This window comes from Miscanthus floridulus, chromosome 9 (assembly GCF_019320115.1).
Source record: "Miscanthus floridulus cultivar M001 chromosome 9, ASM1932011v1, whole genome shotgun sequence".
Classification (NCBI taxonomy): Eukaryota; Viridiplantae; Streptophyta; class Magnoliopsida; order Poales; family Poaceae; genus Miscanthus; species Miscanthus floridulus.
The window spans coordinates 83,695,898-83,716,135 of record NC_089588.1 but is presented as its reverse complement, the minus strand read 5'-3'; positions in this window follow the sequence as shown (position 1 = coordinate 83,716,135).

Below are 20,238 nucleotides of genomic sequence, written 5' to 3'. Positions count from 1 at the left end.
GGAAAGATTATCTTTCTCCATTATCAAGATCTAAATGTCATTGGGATAATTATACTGCAGGAAAAAAAGAATGGGTCCTATCCCCTTCTTGTCCCCAACAAACGCACCGGAGAGGAAGAAGGAGAAGGGCCCTAGCACTAGTAAAAAAAGGGCTTCTATTCCCGGCTGTCAACCCCCTTTATTCCCGGTTACGAAGCTGGGAATAGGAGTTCAGGAATAAAGGGTTAGTAGCCGGGAATAGAAGCGGACCTTTAGTCCCGGTTCGTTATACCAACCGGGACTAAAAAGGTAGCCACGCCAGCGCCTGGGCTGGCCCCTTTATTCCCGGTTGGTATTACCAACCAGGACTAAAGGGTCTTTTTTTTTCTTTTCCTACTTATTTCAATTGATGATTCTTTTTTGTTTTAATTTGGTTTTCGAATATGCATTATTCGCTGCAAAGTAATATACGTATATGTGCACGTACTGTAAAGTTTTCGCTCGATCAATGCACGCAAGCAACACAAGTAAAAGTAAACTAAAACATAATATTACATTTCATTGTCACATGTAAAGTTTGCATTAATTGTACATTTCATCATCACATGTTCTTTGGATCAATATGAAATTTGGCTTTCATCATCACATATTTGGGTCATAGTAAAAGTCGCCGCCGGGAGTTAAGACCTGATCATTCAAAAATCCACCTATTGTCTCTTGGATTGCTTTGAGATGGTGTGTGTCCAGGGTTTTTTCCTTCAGCCAACGAGTCTTCAATTTGAGATATGAGATAAAGAAAAAGTATATTAGTATATATATATATATATAAGTATCAAGAATAATGATAAATAAATTGTATCTATCATGAATATATATATATATATATAAATATATGTATGAAGAATATATATATATGTGTACACTTACCCTTTTTTGCTCTAGACTAGTTCTTTTTGAGCACACTCATGAACTCACAAACATAGTATCCACAGAGATTGGTCCCCTGGTGCTGCAGCAGAACCCACTTTATGAGAAAAAGATTCGTCATCATCCGAGCATAGGGAAATTGAACTAAGGTAGGTATATAGTACTTACTTTGTATAACACTACTTTCAGTGGCACTTTGCGTTTCATATGGTGTTCCTGACAGACCTTTTCCCAACAACTACCAAATAACATAAAAAAATATTTAGACCATTAATTTGCATGTAGAGAGACTAGAATAGTTTTGCTAGTGAGACTGCAATTACCTCTAAATAGTATCTATCATCTCTTGGAACTCTTTTTGCTCTTTTCTCATCGAGTCCAAGATGCCTAGAAGACCTTTCTCCAGATCGAGTTCCATCAATATCCAGTGTTCACTGCCATATCCATTAACACTCATTAATTAGCTAACAGGTATAGTGAACATATATATATGGATACACGATCATCGACATTATGAACACTTACCTAAAGTTGTAGGGGAAGAGTATACATTTCTTGTCACGTTGCTTCTCTAAGAACATCTTGATATTGGCCTCCGTTTTTGCTTTCCATGTTGGTTGGGGTTTAGGGTTTTTGAATACGATATGTGGATCAATGAAACCAATATAAGTACACCCTCTCTTTTTGCACTCTCCCATCTCAAACCTGCATCATATATATAGAGTGAGGATAATAAACACAGACATATACGTACGTAGCGACTTATTATTAATTAGTAGAAAGAATCACTTACATACAATAGCAGCTGATGAGAGTCTTGTCGAGAGAGTTTCGGTGGACTAGTTGGTGTAATTCAGCAAACTCAATGTACATAACGTCATTGCCACGGAACCAATGGTCGTCTTTAATTCTGACAGAAATATAGAACTCTTTCCGGTGACATGCGTCGAGGTACCAGGTGTTTAGCTTGAACAATTGTGTACCCAGTTCATTGATGGTCTTAGGATTCCATAGACTCCTGCCATGCTCATATTTCTGCCATTCATCCGCTACCGGCACACTTTTGAAGAGGAAATCGCCAAGGTCGATACCTCTCATAGCATAAAAGTTAGCAAGTTCCGCCATATCCACTTCTTTATCAGCAGGTATTTCCATCATATCCAGCATATCTATGTTTGAACCATATTCATTAGCAATAACTAGAGGAGGGACTAATTGCAATTCTTGTTCTCCGAGTTGTGCAACAGTTTTCCCTACTTTAGCAGCTTTCTTGATTATCTTGCTAAGAGTGCGATCAAAGTCTGATGGTGGCGAGGGCTTACGAGCTTGCCGCCTCTTTTTCTACTCAGCTTCCACCATCTGCCTTAGTTTAGCTGGAGGTAGGTGAAAGTGCTTCTGCTCCTGATGCTTCCTCTTCCCTGTGCCTGAGAAGAATGCTTTGATGGTTTTTTAACCGCATCATCTAACTCCTCTTTACTCATTTCACCAGGCAATTTCTATGGAATTGGCCTTGGTTTCACGAGGGCCTTCTTGGTCGTCTTCGTCGGTGGGGCAGATGGCTTATTTGTTTGTAGCCGTCTTCCCTAGTTCATGGGAGGAGGTGGGGGAACAGGCGTTGGAGACCTTCGAGGCGGCATTGGGGAATGCCTTGGAGGCGGTGGTGGTGGCGGTGGAGACCGTCTTGGAGATGGTGGGGATGCAGCCGTGTCTTCTACCCCATCGTAACCGCCGCTCGGAGCACTATGCTGGTCTAGTGATTGTACTATTGGACATAGGTTGGGGGAGGCCCTGCTGTGTGCGTACAGAAGACAATGAGTCAATTGTTATTTAAGAGGCAATATAAAATTAATAAAAAAATTATTTCGTTCACTTTCATCCGTACCTATTGTGCGGCAACGGCTTCCCGGGAATATTGATGTAGCGCTTGCGCCATGCAATGAATGACTTCTCTGCTTCTCCCATGGTCTTCTCCCCATCACCTCCATGAATGTCAAGAGGCACATCGCTAAAACCTTCAATAGCATTATCCACCGAGACGGTAGCATATCCAGCTGGTACTACTACCCTATGGATTCTTGGTGTCTTGGTACGGTCGATAGGGTTTACAACACCAATAGCCACCTTCACTATGCCATTATCTTTTGGAATGTGCAGCTCACATGATGTAAAAGGTTCAGTGATGTCATCCACGGGGAAGCGCAACTCTACATCTTTTATGGCATCAGGCAGCTCCGTAGAAGCACAACTGCTTCTCAACTGATCAAGGGGGCTAATGTTGGTTCCCGGAGCTGTTGTAATCCCATGGGCACTCAATTGTATTTGCACTTGCCTTGCGACTTCCTCTTGTATTTTTGCTTGCATTTCTTTTTCTCGCCTTTGTGATTCAAGCACCACTTCCCGTGACTCAATAACAAATTGCTGCAAGATGCGGATCCTCTCTGCCTCCTCATCCTTCCATCTCTGGCGGCTTCTATACGAATCGATCCATTCAGGGAAACCTTGCACCCACGGAACGGCCCCTTTGCCTCTAGTTCGTCCACAATGCTCAGCAGTCCTGATGGAATATGTTAGTTCATCTTTCTCTTTGTTGGGCCGGAACAGTCCACTATCTCTAGCTTTTAGAATTTGAATCAACCTTTCTATTGCTCTTTCGAGTTTTGTGCCATGGACGAGCTTCCCGGTGACTGGGTCCAATCCTCCCCCATGACCTAAAAACCAACGCTTTGTGTGTTCAGGCCACGGTGCTGATTCAGGTATGACCCCCTTGGCAATAAGGTCTGCTTCCATTTTTTGCCACTTGGGAACAGAAGTCGCATAGCCACCTGATCCCATGTTATGGTGGTATTGCTTTTGTCTGGAATTCTCTTGGTTCCTTCTCGCCCGTTCCACACCCTCTTCTGATGTCTTGAACTATACAAATTCCTCCCAATAGGGCCTTGCCTTCATGATTGGGCCCTTATCATTCCAATTTGGAGTCTTGTTCTTCTTGACGTATGATTTGTACAGCTGCTTCTTCCAAGATTGGAATTGGGTGGCCATCTTCTTCATTGTCTAGTGCCTAACTCGCTCCGTCAACCTTTCGTGGGTGACGTCTTCATGATAATCATCTGTTTGGAGCGTGAAATGTGCAAGAACATCTTACCAAATCAGCTCCTTGTCCTTATCAGAGACATAACTAATATGAGGAGCATTGTTATATTTTTCCATTCACGGGCATTGATCGGGAGCTTGTCCCTTACAAGGTACCCACAGTGGTACACGAATTTCTGTGCATATTGTCCTAGTGGTTCGCCTGTAGCCATGTTGAATTCGGAGATGATGTAGCGGCCTTCCAACGGCTTTTTGGCCCCTCGAACATTCTTTGTGTTCCCCGTCATCGTCGTCGATCCAGACGGCTATGTACGCATAGAAACACAAAAAGTATTATAAAACGAAGGTCAATCTAGTGGGCTACATGTATGCATAATAAATAAATGAGAGCTAGATATTGAGAAATATATACCTCACCGGAATTATCTTCATGAACAACTTCCACAACAATATGATCGAGATTCAAGTATTGACTCCTGTCGACTTCCTGCTGGTCATTATCAACATCGGCACAATGTTCAGTGCTGGCGTTGATAATATCCATCATTTTCGCCTCTAGGTCATCGTCTCTCGGGTCGGCCATAGAGAGCCTAAACAATTATAAAACAATAATTATGCAATTAGGGTTTCATAGACATTTCATACACATTTTGGGGCGGTGGTGCCTGCGCGGGGCGGTCGGCCAGCGTCGGTGGCCGGGGAGGGTTTAGGGTGGTTTAGGGTGGTTTAGGGTTTAGGGTGGTTTAGGGTTTAGGGTATAGGCCACATGGTATCAGAATATAACACAATTGATTTTTTTCCGAAGGAAAAATTATACATGTATACATTAATTGATATATATACACACACATTAATTTCATACATATAATTGATATATATATACACATTTCATACATACATAATTTCATACATATATACATTAATTGATATATATACACATTTCATACATATATACATTAATACACATTTCGTCAATATAATTCATAAATATAATAAATATAATATATATACCGGCGGTTTAGAATGGAGTGTTGGCGTACGGGCGGTGGTGGACAGCGGCCTGGATCGAGGCACGGGGGCTCCTGGCCGGGCGTGGCGTCGTCGGGGCTACTCCGACGAGGTGTGGGTGGGCATCGGGATGCCCTCCGGTGAGGAAGAAGACGCGGCGTCAGGCTGAGGTGGCCCGGGAAAGCGAAACGGCGGCGACGTGGTGCGCGCGCGGCGTCGGGGGCAGCCAGGGGGATCCTCGGTGAGGGGCGCGGCATCGGGGCTACTCTGGCGAGGTGGGCGAGCCACGGGGTGCCCTCCAGTGAGGAAGGCGGCGTCGGGGGTGGCCGGGGAGGCGAATCGGCAGCGGCGGAGCTCTGGGGACGCGCTGAAGACGAAGACGATCAATGAGGAGGAAGAGAGAAGGGAGGCGGCGGTATATAGGAGAGGGACCTTTAGCCCTGGCTCCATCCACCGCCCGGAACTAAAGCACCTTTAGTCCCAGCTCCTGCCACCAGCCAGGACTAAAGGGGGGACCTTTAGTCCCGACTGATGGCAGGAGCCGGAACTAAAGGATTTTTTGGCGGGCCGCCAAATGCAGTCCACCTTTAGTCCCGGCAGCCAGGACTAAAGGTGGGCTACATTTTCATTTCCAGCCAACTTTTAAGCAGATCAGTTTAGTTTATATATGTTTTGTATTTAAATGTTTAAGTCTTATTATTTGCGCAGTAAATTCAATACTAGGCATAAATTTTTTTAGAAAAAGTAATAAACTTTATTTTCATTTACTGCACAAAAAAAAAATATGTGACCTAAACTATTGTGTTTTTTATTATAAATGTTGAACATAATGCAACTAATACTCACTATTTTCGTTAATGCAAAAATGTAGACTTTAATTGAAATTATTAAATTTATTGGTTTTCGACAGGAAATTAGTTTTCACGTAATTGTAACGTAAATCTTTAGGTTCTTCATTAATCATTGTATAATTAATCAGTGAGTTCGGGCGGAAATTCAATTAAAGTTAAAAAAGTACCAAACCACCTCAGAAAAATCTCAAACTTGGTGGTGCCCAATCCGGTAGTAGAAAGCACATGGACCTCAGAATCCCAGAGAACCTAGTTGTATAGATAGGGTTCGACGAAAGGTTCTATATACCTCTATGAAGCACGTCGACTCCGCCTATGTCAAAATGGCTTAAAAAAATTTGGCAGTCATTTACACTCAAAATATGGCCCCACACAAGATCTTAGGTTTTTCTGATAATTATTTTTATTATTACATTTTTCTTTGTGCCGCGTGAGACGAAATATGGCGAATTACATATTCAAAACAATATAATTTTGCATCAACCTCCACAAATATTTGTGTCCTAGGGCACAAGAGACCATTTGGCAAAGTTTGGCACCATTCCGGATCTTTTCGGGGGTGAACTCAGTTCAACGTATAATTAATCGGTGAAGTCGCGTGGAAATTCAATTAAAGTGAAAAAATTACCAAACCAATTTAGAAAAATCTTGAACTTGGTGGTGGCTTCACACTGGGCATTTGAAACCCTGATAAAAAATATGAGATCAATTAGGCACTAGAAAGCACATGGACCAGAAAATTCAAAGTATAGTTAACAAAAGAATATAATCAATTAAAGGGTCTTTTCTCTTATTAAATAAATGTTTGGGTGCTTTCTTGTCGAGAAAGTGACTTAGTTCAGATGGCTAGCTAGTGCGCTGCGGTTTGGACCTTGGCTATGAGGTCGTGGGTTCAATGCCTGGCTGCCCCATTTTTTTGTCCAGCGCGACTATATTATTTTATCAAGAAAGATTTTATCCCGGTTATAGCCCAGAGCCGGGACTAAAGGTCATCCTTTAGTCCCGGCTGGATCCTCAAGCCGGGAGTAAAGATTTATTCCCGGTTGGAGGGTCCAGCCGGGACTAAAGGATAACCTTTAGTCCCGGCTCTAGGCTATAACCGGGACTAATTGTTACCTGCCGTCGCCACACACTTGGGGCAGGAACTTTGTATCCTTGTTTGAGGATACAACCGGGACTAATAGTCCCTTTAGTTCCGAACACAAAAATATCGGGACTAAAGGCAAAAATAGAGGCGGGATGAAAGGTTTGTTTTCTAGTAGTGTAGGCGCAGCGGCGGTGGCGAGGAGCAGGAGATGCGGCAGGCAACGTGATTGTTGCAGCTCGTGTAGGTTTCACGGGCGACTACATTATATATATTTTCAAGCCTTATTCCGTTTGTAAACACTTAACAACCCATCATCAAATTTGACTTTTTTCCCCTAGATTACACAGCACAGACATAGACGCTCACAACAGACACCACGCACACTCACTCATAAGAAGGCATGCACGCAAATCTTACACTTATGAGCATCTCTAAAAAAACTGCCCTGACAAATCTCAAAATTGACAGTGTCACCAATAGGAATGTCACCTACCACACATGCACGCACATCTATGGACAAAGTCACCATGTTTTGGATGCTAAATAGAAGGTCTCAATATGAACTAATCATGACCTAACAAAAACTGATAGAGGCTAAATAGTGAGCAGAACTCATTAGAAAAAAAAATTAATTAGCCCACGTTTGGCCTAACAACAGGAAGTTAAGGAGCAAAAGGCAAGCGTCACACACAATCCGCCACCTCCCCTTATCTTCTCGTACCTTTGCTTCCCCTGGTCCTTTCTGACGTTTCTTTCTTTCGCGGTTGATGATCTATCCATCCATGACCGTGATGAGACGGTGACGCGTGTGAATCCGCCAAAACCCCGCGTGCTGAAGCTGATGGATGACAGGATGCATGCTACAGCTAGCTGCTAGCTAGAGTGAGCCCTAGCCAGTTGATAACAACAACATGTCGGTTGATGGATGTGCATGCATGCATCTGTGCGCGTTACAAGGTGGCGACCACTCCACACACGTCAACGGTCTACAGTACTACTACATCTGTGTGCCGTGGCCACCGGGCAACGCGTCGCTTTCGCATCTCCGATCCATGTCCGGCTGCGTGCAGTGCAGTGTTGTCCGTCAAAATAGGATAGGCTTGCCGGGCCGACTTGTGCAATGCATCATCCACGAAAAGGGACGTGCATGTACGATTTCGATATGCATGATGGCAGTGCCCGAGTGCGTGGTAGTAGACTGTAGACCCCTCGCATATGTACGCGCGGTGATGATGATGATGATATATACCGTGCCCATCACTGACCCCACTTCATTCGACGACCAATTTAGCAATGCAACTGAAAGGGGTGAATTGAATGGATGATGATTCTCTAATGGGGTGTTTGGTTCAGCTAGGAGCTACTAAATCTAGTCTTATTTAATCTTATTTACTTATTTTTTATCTGAACACTATAACTAAATAGGCTTTAGTCCTCTCTAGCAATTTTAGAGTGACTAAATGGAACTAAATCATTTAGAAAAGAGTAAATTTAGGAGCTGCAATCCAAACAGGCCTAACCCAATCTCCATCAACAAAATGTTTGCAAAACCTATACGTATAGAATACTAGTACAATATTCAGACTCTCTAGCTAGCTAGGTAGCCAGCTAGCTCCCACTGCATTCAGCTCCTGATCTATCCATTGATTGGTCAAAAGCACAAATAACCAAACACAGCTAGGAATAGCTATCTTAGGTTACTTTTCTGGTCAAAACATATGCTGTTCAAGTAATTGGATCATGGATAGAGGAGTCAGCTAGTACAGAAAACAAAACAGAATAGGATCTCCATTCTCCAGGCAGGTCCCATCCACCGGCATCAAGTCATCCGCTCACTCTTTAATTTGCCGTGTGCCGCTGTCTCAAAAGATGCGATTATCACATTTTAGGAATCAAATGATTTAAGATTTGATCAAAATTATATAAAAACATTAACATTTATAATACAAAATAAGTATCATTAAATAATCATGAAATCTATTTTCGTTGTGAACCCAATATGAGACATAAATGTTAATACAATTCACTATAAACTTGACAAATAACTTAATTAAGCTAGATTGACTTGCACAAAACCCATAGTTGCATTGTTTTGCTATAAATTGGATCTTGGTTGCATCTGTGGTTAGTGGGCTTTAGTTGGTTGGGACATGCTAGAAACTCTGAGATGTGAAAGTACTATCATATATACCCTTCGAATTTAATTTGGAACTAGTTTCTAACCTATAGGTTTTAGGTTCCGGCCTACAACTTAAGTTTGTCTAAATTGGTTATTTCTATTTTTGTAACTATTAGATCACTCCTAATGTACGGCTCTTTTTTCCTAGCACCGTAAAATTTATCAATAATTGCATTATTTGTTAAATTAATTATGGAATATGTTTTCATAGTAAACGTAGTTGGGGACATGAATATTTGATTATCAATAATCGCTTTATTTGTTACATAACAACAAAACGAAAAAAACTTTTTTTCTTGAAAAGACGATTTGAATCGGCACAAACTCTTCAATCAGTCACGTGAAGCGCGCCACGATCTCTGTTCATTCGTCCCTTTGTGTCCATGTGCACATGAACATAATCGGGATCACATCACGCCCGTTGTTTTGTTCCCGTATATACGTCCACTTTTGTTTTCATGTACACACATCCATGACTAAGGCCGCTCAATTATTGTCCATATGTACGTGGCTAGATTGGTCGACGTGAGAGGACCACACATTCGTTAGTAGGTACGTGTGCCGTTTGGTGTTCTCATTCACGGAGATTAAACTATAGCTTCAACGTGTATGATGGGTCAATGAAAGATGTTTGTTGCATATGTATGTTTCTATGTTTTAGATATATGTGTTGATGTTTGATGACCGGTAACTCGTCATGGGGTTATCCGGGACGACGTTCGAAGGGCTTCAGCGTACGTAGAATACGACAGTAAACGCAAAGAGACGAATGATTTATACTGGTTCAGACCCTCTTGTCGAGTCATAGCCTTTACGTTCAGTCGGCATGTTGCCTTTTGCGTTGGATTGATTGTATGATTGTTAGGGTTAAAGGGGGGTGCGCCGTACCTCTCTTTATATAGGAAAGAGGGTAAAGGCACGTATCTAATTATAGTCGGTTATAAGAGAAGAGTTTTAGTCCTATTATAGAATCTAGCTTTCATAGTAAGCCGACTAAGTCGATCAGGAATAGCTTGAAGTCCACGTCACCTTGCCTTACGTCCTTCAATAGATCATGGGCCATCACAGGGCCCATCCAAGTAGTACCCCCATAGGGAACCCCTAGGACCCTGATCCGTCAAGCCCTCGAGCATGTCATGGTTGAACTCAAAAGCCTTCTTGTTTCTCCTAATCTTACTAAATAGAAACAAGCGTAGTCCGAGTGCTTTCATGAGTAAAGCCATAAGGTGCTCTGTAAATCCTCCGGGTGACGTGCACTTTTCAAAAAAGTGCACTCACTAAGTGTAGCCCCCGAGCCTTTTGCTGTTTGTAAAACAAAGCGTTAGAGGATCTAAAAGAAAAAATATCCGTAAAGGATATGTACCCAGCAGCCCCTGAGTCTGTATCTGAGTACTTGTACTCGAGATAGGGATCTAAAAAGAATGTACTCGAGTATGAGAGTGTTAGCAAAAATTATTGCCCTGTCTGCTTGTACAGAAGTAGGTAAGACATGTCGAAGTTACATTCAAAGCTTTAGTACAGTTGGTCCAAAGATGCTCAGAATATTCATGGGAATATGCCATCAAAGGTGCTACCGGGTGTACTATGACTTCACATGTGCTGGGAAAAGATTGTCTGTACACTGAAAAGGTGTAGTGGGACGCACTGTACCCTTATAGTGTAGTACATGAACCTGTGTAGGAGTCAATAGCTTGTCCATGTATTCCGTGTGAACCTAGTCCATAGACAACACCGAGACACTTATAAAACCCCCCTAGCGAGCACTTGAACCTCAGTTCTAGAAGAAGCAAAGTGGCTCAGAGTTTGAAGCTTGCAAATATGGTGGTGAGCGAAGTAGACCAACCCTCAGGAGTACTCGGTTGGTATAACCAAGAGATGTAGTGACTAGAAGAATTCTTGTGAGAGGGTTTAGAGGTAGGCTAAACCCATAGTTGTGCACAGTAGAGGAGTCTGGAACTGCAACTAGAAGAACTCTTGTGACAGCTGGTAGGGTGGCACATCTAGTAGTCCCATGTCAGTTCTTCTAGGGTGCCTGTCGGCGTCTGTTCATGAAGGGTCGTACCCGGACCCAAATGTGTACAGATGGCGTCGGCTAGTTGGTAAGATGTGTGAGTAGCTCATCCTGCATACTAGCCTGCAGGCTTTCTCTTACAGTAGCTATGCTCCCAAGGGTAGTCGGCCAACAAATGTTCGTAGCCGAACAGTCTACCCAAGGTTCTAGACTAGAACACACTACACTTCTATTATCTATCCAGATGCATTACTCTTCTCCTCTTGGATCTAGGTGCATCAGGTATGAAAGTACCTACTGAGAAGCACTTAGAGTATGAGTACTCTGTTTTATCCGAGTAGGTGTTGTCTTTGTTATTGACTGAAAAGATCTTGTATCCAATACTTGTAACTCTCTAAATAAATATTCGCTCATTATTCTGAGTGGTTTTGAATCTTGTAAAGTGTGCAACTCTGTATCCATTGAACTGTTGTTGAATAAAAAATCTTCATCCAAGTACTACGCTGTTAGTGCATACTATTAAGCGATTGTCCGAGTACTGCATCAATCATCCAGATACTTCATGATGTGGCCATCTAGATAATGGTTGTAGCGTGGCCAGTACCTAGAAAAAATAAATCCAAAGGATAAGTCTGAACACATTGTGACACATTAGTAATCCTAAAAAGGCATGCAACCATTGTATCAATCCGCGCGGCATCAATAAAATGGTAGGAAAACCAAACCGCCGCACCCGTTGGCCTAATTATCAGGCCACACGGTAGTGGGATTCCTATATAAAAGGTAACCAACCCTAAGTGTCATCTTCCTCTGTCGCATTTCGCTTTCTTCTTAAGCCCCCGTTCCTGTTGTGAGTGCCATCCACCTCAAACACTAGATCTATAAAAAAGCTCCGCTCGATGGGTAAGGGCAAGAACCTGAGCACCGTCGTCAAGAAGTCTACCAAGAAGAGGGCGCTAGAGGTACCGGAGATGGCCACCGCTACCCAGATCTAGCCGACACCGAGCCCAAAGCCAAAGCACCTCCAAAAACTCCACGATCAGGGCTATTTGCCGGACTAGAAGCTTGGTGAATGGAACATGCCAAGAGAGCATCGTATTCCCAATCTTGAGCCAGGTGAGATTGTTCTCTTTGTGTCGTTCATCCAACATGGGTTAGGATTGCCTACTTGTCCCTTTTTGCATGGGTTTTTGCATTACTACGACATAACCCTAAATCATCTGAACCCTAACTCTATGCTGCATCTTTCAATTTTTGTTCATCTCTATGAACTTTCCTTGGCATCCCCCCGTCTATCACTCTTTTCCGCTACTTTTTCAAACTCAAACCACACCCGAATGCAGCAAATCCAAGCATGTTGGGAGGTGCCAGTATTCAATTTTGGGTGGGGAAGAAGAAAGAATATCTCCACTATACTCTGGTTGATTCGGTGAAGAATTAGAGAGCTAAGTGGTTTTACACGGGGAATATGTGGCCGTTGCAAGAGGTTCATAGTAACGCCGCACCGGTGCCCAACGCCCGCTGGGAGAAGGAACCAATGAATGCGATGGAGCTTGAAGGAATTCGTTCGTTCCTCAAGCAGCTCTCGGGCCATGAAGGATCAAGGCCTAAATGGAGTTGGAGTAGTCACCAACTTTATCAGGCGCCGAGTGCAGCCGCTTCGGAAGAGAGTACACTACAGCTTCGAATACATCAGGCCAAACGATCTAGCCCAAGTGACAATTAATGAATTGACAGAGGATGAAGTCCTGGAGAGGATTTAGGATATACTCCAGGCGGTATTAGTAACGCCATACCAATACCCTAAACTTGACCATCGGAATCCACCTGCTACCGTAAGTACTCTAACCTTTGTGACTCTACAGTGTCTTGATATTGTGGGGACTTACTCTTGTAAATTGATAACTATTGATACAACATTTGGGGCACAACTTCAATGACTTGCCCGTCCTGCCTTTGCATGCCGACTTTGGAGGAGTTAGTGGGAGTGGGGCAACATTTGCCAGAGCAGGCGGAGGGAGCGCCGCCTCTACCGTCCCTATGGACCAGGAAGCCAAGAGTGAATCTGAAGGGATCCCGGATGTCCTCATAGTCCAGGCAAACCCAAGACCCAAGCAGGGAGCTGCAGGCGTGAAATAGTTGTTGGAGGCCGATGTTGCCGCCAGGAGCAGTTTAGTGCCCTAGAGGCCCCATCGAGCCTGCACACTGAAACTAGGTAAAATACAATCTTTGAAATAACTCTGTGTAGTCTGATAGTTTTCATATTCTGAACCCAATCTTGAATAGTCGTAGCTCGGGATGCTACTAATGAGGAGCTAGAGATGGAGGAAGTAGACACATCGTTCTCTATCAGGTAGTAAGTATGCTTCTGAGTAAAATTCTGTATTGGACTCTGTCATGGATATATTTGAAGATATTGCATTGTTCTTGATAGGATGCTGCCACCAAACCTATTGAGCACCCAAGTGCCGACTCAGGGTGACGGGATTACGCTTGGATAGGATGCTAGTACTATGAGTCATCAGAAGGATTCAGTATTGTCAGCATCAGTATAAAGCCTGGAGCTAGGTTGATCATTTAGTGGTATATCACTAGGAAAGCCCGCCCTAAAGAAGAGATCCAATGCCAAGTAAGTGTCAAAGTTTCCTCTGTATGTTACTTCATTCCTAGGGCATCACTTGATTGCTACTCATATGGGTAAAAAGGACGCTTAGTACTCGGGCGTAGAGTGAAGAGCCCTGGGTTGAATAGAACCCGTGTACTGATGGTGACTGGGTGGAAAAAGGCCAGGCAAGTGGGCCTATGTCTCCACCCATGTCCACTAAAACACCACAGGCGTAGGGTCTGATGTCCGCTGATGGTGAAGTAGAGCAACCTGTGTAGCCGGGTACTACAGAGGGTGTGGAGGTGCCACAACCATAGGTAGCAGTGCCTGTTGATGATGAAGCACACACGCTGCCTAGGCTAGAGCCTGCGGAGGCTACTACTGATGAACATGTGCGGAGCGCAAGGGCTGATCCAAGTGTCGCTGCGTTGAGTTCTCATGTCCAAGTTGTGCCGATGATAAGCGCCTAGCAAGCGGAGGAGGATGACATCGTCCTAGTTGCTGGACCGGGTAACCATCTCCAAGCATATAGTATGAAGTTTGTTGGGTTGATGAGGTCATGGTTCGGTCTACTGAATCAAGCTTCTGTCTTCGATGGCCAGCTAAGGATAAGTCTTGTACTTTGTTGCTTCTTATGTGTTGATATTTTCTAGGTTCTCATCTATGGAACAGTAGTATACCCAGGATGCGGAGCTGAATGCCTCCATCAAGGTTTAGGAAGCCCTGGCAGAGCTCACCAGGTTGAAGGAGGAGCAGGCCAAGAAGGAGGCCGAGTGGATGTCCGCACAAAAATAGCATGAGGAGACTCTACATCCTTAGAGCTCAAATTGATGAGGCTGAGCGCCAAAAGGTAGCCGCTGAAACTAGAAAGAATGATGCCTTTGATTCTTTGTTGAAGATGATAGAGAAGGCTGAGCTCTTTTATACCAACCTAAAAGGTAAGAGAACTATACAACTTTCCTGCAGTTCCTGGCATGTAGTAGTCGGTGATCATGCTGATGGTCGTGTGTGGTCCTCTTTGCAGAAGAGCAAATCAAGACCCGACGGTTGGAAGGCAAGGTGAAGGAGCTAAATGAAGCCTTGAGAACCAAGCACAATCAAACCAAAGAGGTAACTGAGCGAGCGAGTGAAGAACTCACTCGAGCTAAGATGATAAAGCGAGGAGTTGATCGTGATCTGATGCAGGCTCTAAAATTGGTGACCGACATGAATCCCTCACTAGAGAGGGCACAGTTAGAGCAGAACATGCTCTAGGAAGCTATGAAGCCACTCGCCCTCCTCTTACATAGACTAGAAGACGTTGAAAAAATGTGGGTGGATATAGTGAAAGAAATCTCCAACCACTTCGAGAGCTATGTACATAGAGCCACCAAGGTCTGCGTCCAGAATGTACTTGGTACACTCCGACTACTATACCCGGTTGTGTATCTCCATTAGGTAGCCATAGACTATGAAGATGAAGGCCATCTTGCTACCATGGAAAGAGCTAAGGAGGAACTCAACGGACTCGCAACCACCATAACAGATGAATTAGACCTTAGGATGGAGAAGTCTGATGAATAGGCTATGTAAGTTTGAAAAAACTTGTTAAGCACATGTGCCGGGTATGCACATTGTAAGAAGCAATGTTCTTTTACTTGTGTAGGCTATTAGTTTAAATGAAAAACTTAGCCTGTAAATTTCAAAAAGTAATGTGTCTTGTTGGGGTACTTAAACGCCGAAGACGGTTTATTCCAGCTAACTTGTTTGTGCAAAGTTAGCATCTTTTAGACTTGGTAATCTTTTGAGTAAGATTGTAATCTGCTTAGGCTGTAAGTTTGTCTTGTGGAGTCCTTTAGAAAGGCGCATAAGACTGAGTAGCTAAGTAAAAAGTGATCAACGTAGTCGCTATGATTAGAAAAATGTTAGACTCTTCTGTCGATGTTAAGTGCTCGAAGTCACTTGTTCAAGGACACCTTATAACGATTGTTTGCTGTTAGGATCCCGTCCCATAGCCAACGAATCAGGTTACTTGCTTCTGGGAATCACCCTACCTAGGATGACATGAAATAGTTAAACTAAATGTCGGTAATTGGTTCCCTACCAAGGAGATGTAAGCCATCCGAGTAGGAGGCGTATCTCATATAATATTGCCTAATACTCGGTATATAGAATAAGAATTGTGTGTCGAGTAAATTTATCTTATTGAGAAATGTGTAGCCACGCAATTAGTCAACTGTATATCTCGTATATGATGTAACAAGGGCTGCAATAAAGAGAGACAACTGGAGTAGTTGTGTATCATGTACAAAAGTAAAAACATAGATTCATCTAGCGAAGAACAGTGACTGTATTAATAACAAAGAATATTAAGTACTGAAGCTAGAACTCTGAATTTACTTAAACAAGAAAACTACTTAATAATATTAAGCATAAAATCTCCATAGCTGATCGATGTTCTAGGAGTTAGACACGGGATCATTGTCCTCTGTGATTAACTCGAAGGAACCTAGCCGAGTAACTTTGGAGACGATGACAGGGCCCTCCCAGGGGCTGAGTAGCTTGTGTTGTCCCAAGGTATTTTGGGTACGCTTGAGGACTAGATCTCTGACTTGAAAGGTATGGGGGCGCACGTTTTTGTTGTAGTGACATCGTAGGCTTTGTAGGTACTTGGCAGACAGGAAGAGTACGTTAAGCTTGATTTCTTCAGCACTATCAATTTCTAGCTGCCAGGGTTCATCTACTTTGCCTTCATTGTACTGTTCAACCCTAGGAGAGTTCCATATCAAATATGCTGGCAAAATGGCTTTTTAGACATAAACTAGAAAAAAGGGAGAGTACCCTGTCGCTCTGCTTTGTTGTGTGGGTAGTCCCCAAACTACCTTGGGTAACTCATAGATCCACTTGCCATCGTAGTCTTTAAGCTAGTCAAATAGCCTTGGCTTTAGTCCAGCTAGAAGTAGCCCATTATCCCGCTCTACATGGCCATTCGCTTAAGGATGAGCTACGAAAGCATAGTCGATGCTGGTGTCACAATCTTGAGCCCAACTTCTGAACTCAATAGCTGTAAAAGGTGAGCCAAGATCTGTGATGATTCGATTGGGCATACCAAACCAGTACATAATGTCTTACATGAACTTGACTGCCTTTGTAGAGTTAAACTTGATGAGTGGCTTGTACTCTATCCACTTAGTGAATTTGTTAATAGCCACATAGGTGTACTCGAAACCACCCGGTGCTTGTTTGAGAGGTCCAACCATGTTAAGCCCCCAGCACAAAAAAATGCCATGATGGAGGGATGTAGATAAGGTTGTGAGTTAGGACATGAGCTTGCTTGGCAAAGAACTGACAACCCTTATAGTGTCGCACTAACTCTTCTATGTCTTTCAATGCTATAGGCCAATAGTACCCAGATCTGAAAGCCTTGTCGACTAAGGTCCTAGAGGCTGCGTGGTTGCCACAACACCTAGAGTGAATTTCCTCCAAGATTTTTTGCCCTTCTTCAGGTGTAATGCATTTGAGGAGAACACCAGATGATGCGCCTGGTCGGTAGAACCTGTCACCGACTAAGATGTAATTCTTGCTTCTACGCGTGATCTGCTCTGCTTCCACCTTATCATCGGGCAACTTATGGTCTCGAATGTAATTAATAAATACTTACGTCCATGTCGGGTTGACCACTAGTACCTAGACATCAGGAGTTGGAGTACCGGTGGATGTGGAGGCTTCTTGTTTGATTGAAGGGACTTGGAGTTCCTAAAGAAACACATTAGGGGGTACCTAGGCTCTATCTGATCTCAATTTGGCCAAAACATCAGCCACAATGTTGAGATTAACATGGAGGATTTCTAGACCTTGGAAGTGTTTCTCAAGTTTGTAGACTTCTGCACAGTAAGTGTCCATGTTCTCCTTGGTGCAGTCCTAATCCTTGTTGACCTGGTTGATGACCACTGAGGAGTCGTCATGGATCTGCAAACGCTTGACCTCATACTCAGCTTCATTGTTGGTAGCAGGCCAAAGTATTTGTAGGACATATTTAGGTTGCTTTCCATCTCGAGATATGAAGCGAACACCAATGCCTACACCTCCTAGCTTGAGGGAACCATCGAAATACATCTTCCAATGGTCGAGGATAACTGTCAGAGTAGGCTGCTGGGCTTCAGTCCATTCGACTATGAAATTAGCCAAGACATGAGATTTGATAGCCTTGCGGGAGACGAACTCGATGTTCTGAGCTCCGACCTCGACTAACCACTTAGATATGTGTCCTATTGCATCCCAATTGCATAGGACGCCGCCAAGTGGGAAGTCGGATACCATTATTACCTTGTGTTCGTCAAAGTAATGGCGTAGCTTGCGCAAAGTGATTAAAAGGGCATAGAGAAGTTTTGCACATGTGGGTACTTGGCCTTGGATTCTGATAGCACCTCGCTAATATAATAGATAGGTTGTTGTACCTTATATACGTGCCCTTCTTTAGCCTGCTCCACGACTATTGCCATGCTGACTACCATAGTAGTAGATACAATGTAGAGTAGGAGTGGTTCGTGCTTCTCGGGTGGAGTAAGTATTAGAGAGGTGGATAGGTAATTTTTGAGCTTTAGGACAGCTTTGTCAACATCAGCTATCCACTCGAACTTGCCTAACTTTTTTCACAACTTGAAGAAGGGCAAACCTTTCTCCCTAAGTCATGAGATGAAATGAAGGCAGCCATGCACCCTGTCAGTTTCTAAACATCTTTGACGCAGTGAGGTCGAGTCATCTGAGTGATTGCTTGAATCTGTTTCGTGTTAACAACAAAGTTGTAGATAATTTACTTATATACCTTGTGTTAAATTTCTTGATGATAATGGTCTTTTCTATAAAACTTGTTAATAACAAAGTTGTAGATAATTTACTTATATACCTTGTGTTAAATTTTCATAGTCATAGTCCTTATGGTTTAAGAATTATGGTTGTTAGAATTCTGCTCTCAGAAATGCTTGCTCTCTTGACAGATCTGAAAGATTGAATTGTTTGACTTAGATAACTGCTGAATCACATTAAGTGTATTAAAATAAAGTTGTAAAAAATTTCATAAGCTTTCTAGAATATCCACAACAATATTATTTTGATGTGTATAACTCTAGTTATGGTCAAAATATGCGGCTGTCATCTTGTAGTCCAGAAAAGTGCTTAGATGAGAATTTGTTTAGTTACTAGAGAAGAGATATGCACCTACTCAGTAAAAGAAAATGTGACTTGTTATCCCTTAATGCAATGCTATTGAAAACACTTATGAGGATGCATTCTTCACATCATATCATATTATACATGTCATCATATATGCATTCGTGATATCTTATTTCATGCTCATGCATATAGGATCGTCCGAAGAGATAACTCTTTTGGAGTTCAATGAGGAAGAAGAGGAGGATCAGCAGGAGACGCCTTAGGCTGTAGCTCCAGAAGAAGAGGAGCAAACTCTTGAGGACCTCCCTGAGTGCCCAGATCACTGGCCAACCTCTTTCCTCAAAGGCAAGCCCCGGAGCATTCTAAGTCTCCTATGTTTTATAAAATATCACTTGAGTCATTTATGTTTGATGCATTCGGTTATAAGAATTGATTGGAAACACTTGATGCATAGAACTACCATGTCTAGTTACATATACCTTTAACCATGTGTAGATCTAGGATTGAATATATGCTTAGCCATGCTTAGACTGGTAGAAGTCGGGTGGTTTCTTGTCACCTACGAGATATAGGTGGATACCGAAGCATGGCTGTCTATATTTGCTATCGTGGAAAAGAACCATGGGGTAATGTAAATGGAGGCTGGGCGGAGTCTATGTGTAGGTGGGCTCATATGATTCCGTCTGTGTCGGTTAAGGACCGTACCATTGTTGGCACTTCTGACAAGATTGAACGCATGCCTTTCACTTAGCTGGCCGGATAACTCATTCTGATCACGAAGCCGAGTAGCTCAACTCAAGCCAGGCCCCGTTCTGTTAGAGTGTGCACTCTAGATGGTAGTAAGGATGTGTAGGGAGCCAGATGAGAGCCCAAGGACAGGCCAGGCCTGAACGTCCTGGCAGCTGGTTGTCCCTAATTGTGCGGCCCTGGGCGAACCCGCAAAATGTGGACCTAAGTTATACCAAAGGTGACCTAAGATGACCGTTGATCTGGTCTGCCTAGGTTTGTGTTAGGAATAAATTCCCAGCTGGTAGAAATTGATTTGAATCACCGTCTCTCTCGGATAGTGAGAAACTTGGCTACGTCCAACATTGTAATAATTGTGTCATGGAATATGATGGTTCGGATGAACATGGAATTACTACACCGGCTATGGTTACTATTGTATGCTACTAAATGATATACCACATGTTTGGCACTGGTTAGTTGCTAATCTAGAGGTGAATAGCTATAATTAACTTGATGATCAAATTATAATTGTACAACAAATTAGTCGTTTTTTTATGCAAAATGTTGTCAAGCTACCTCCACTTATAAAGCCTTGCATAATCCTTGGAGTCACTTGATTTT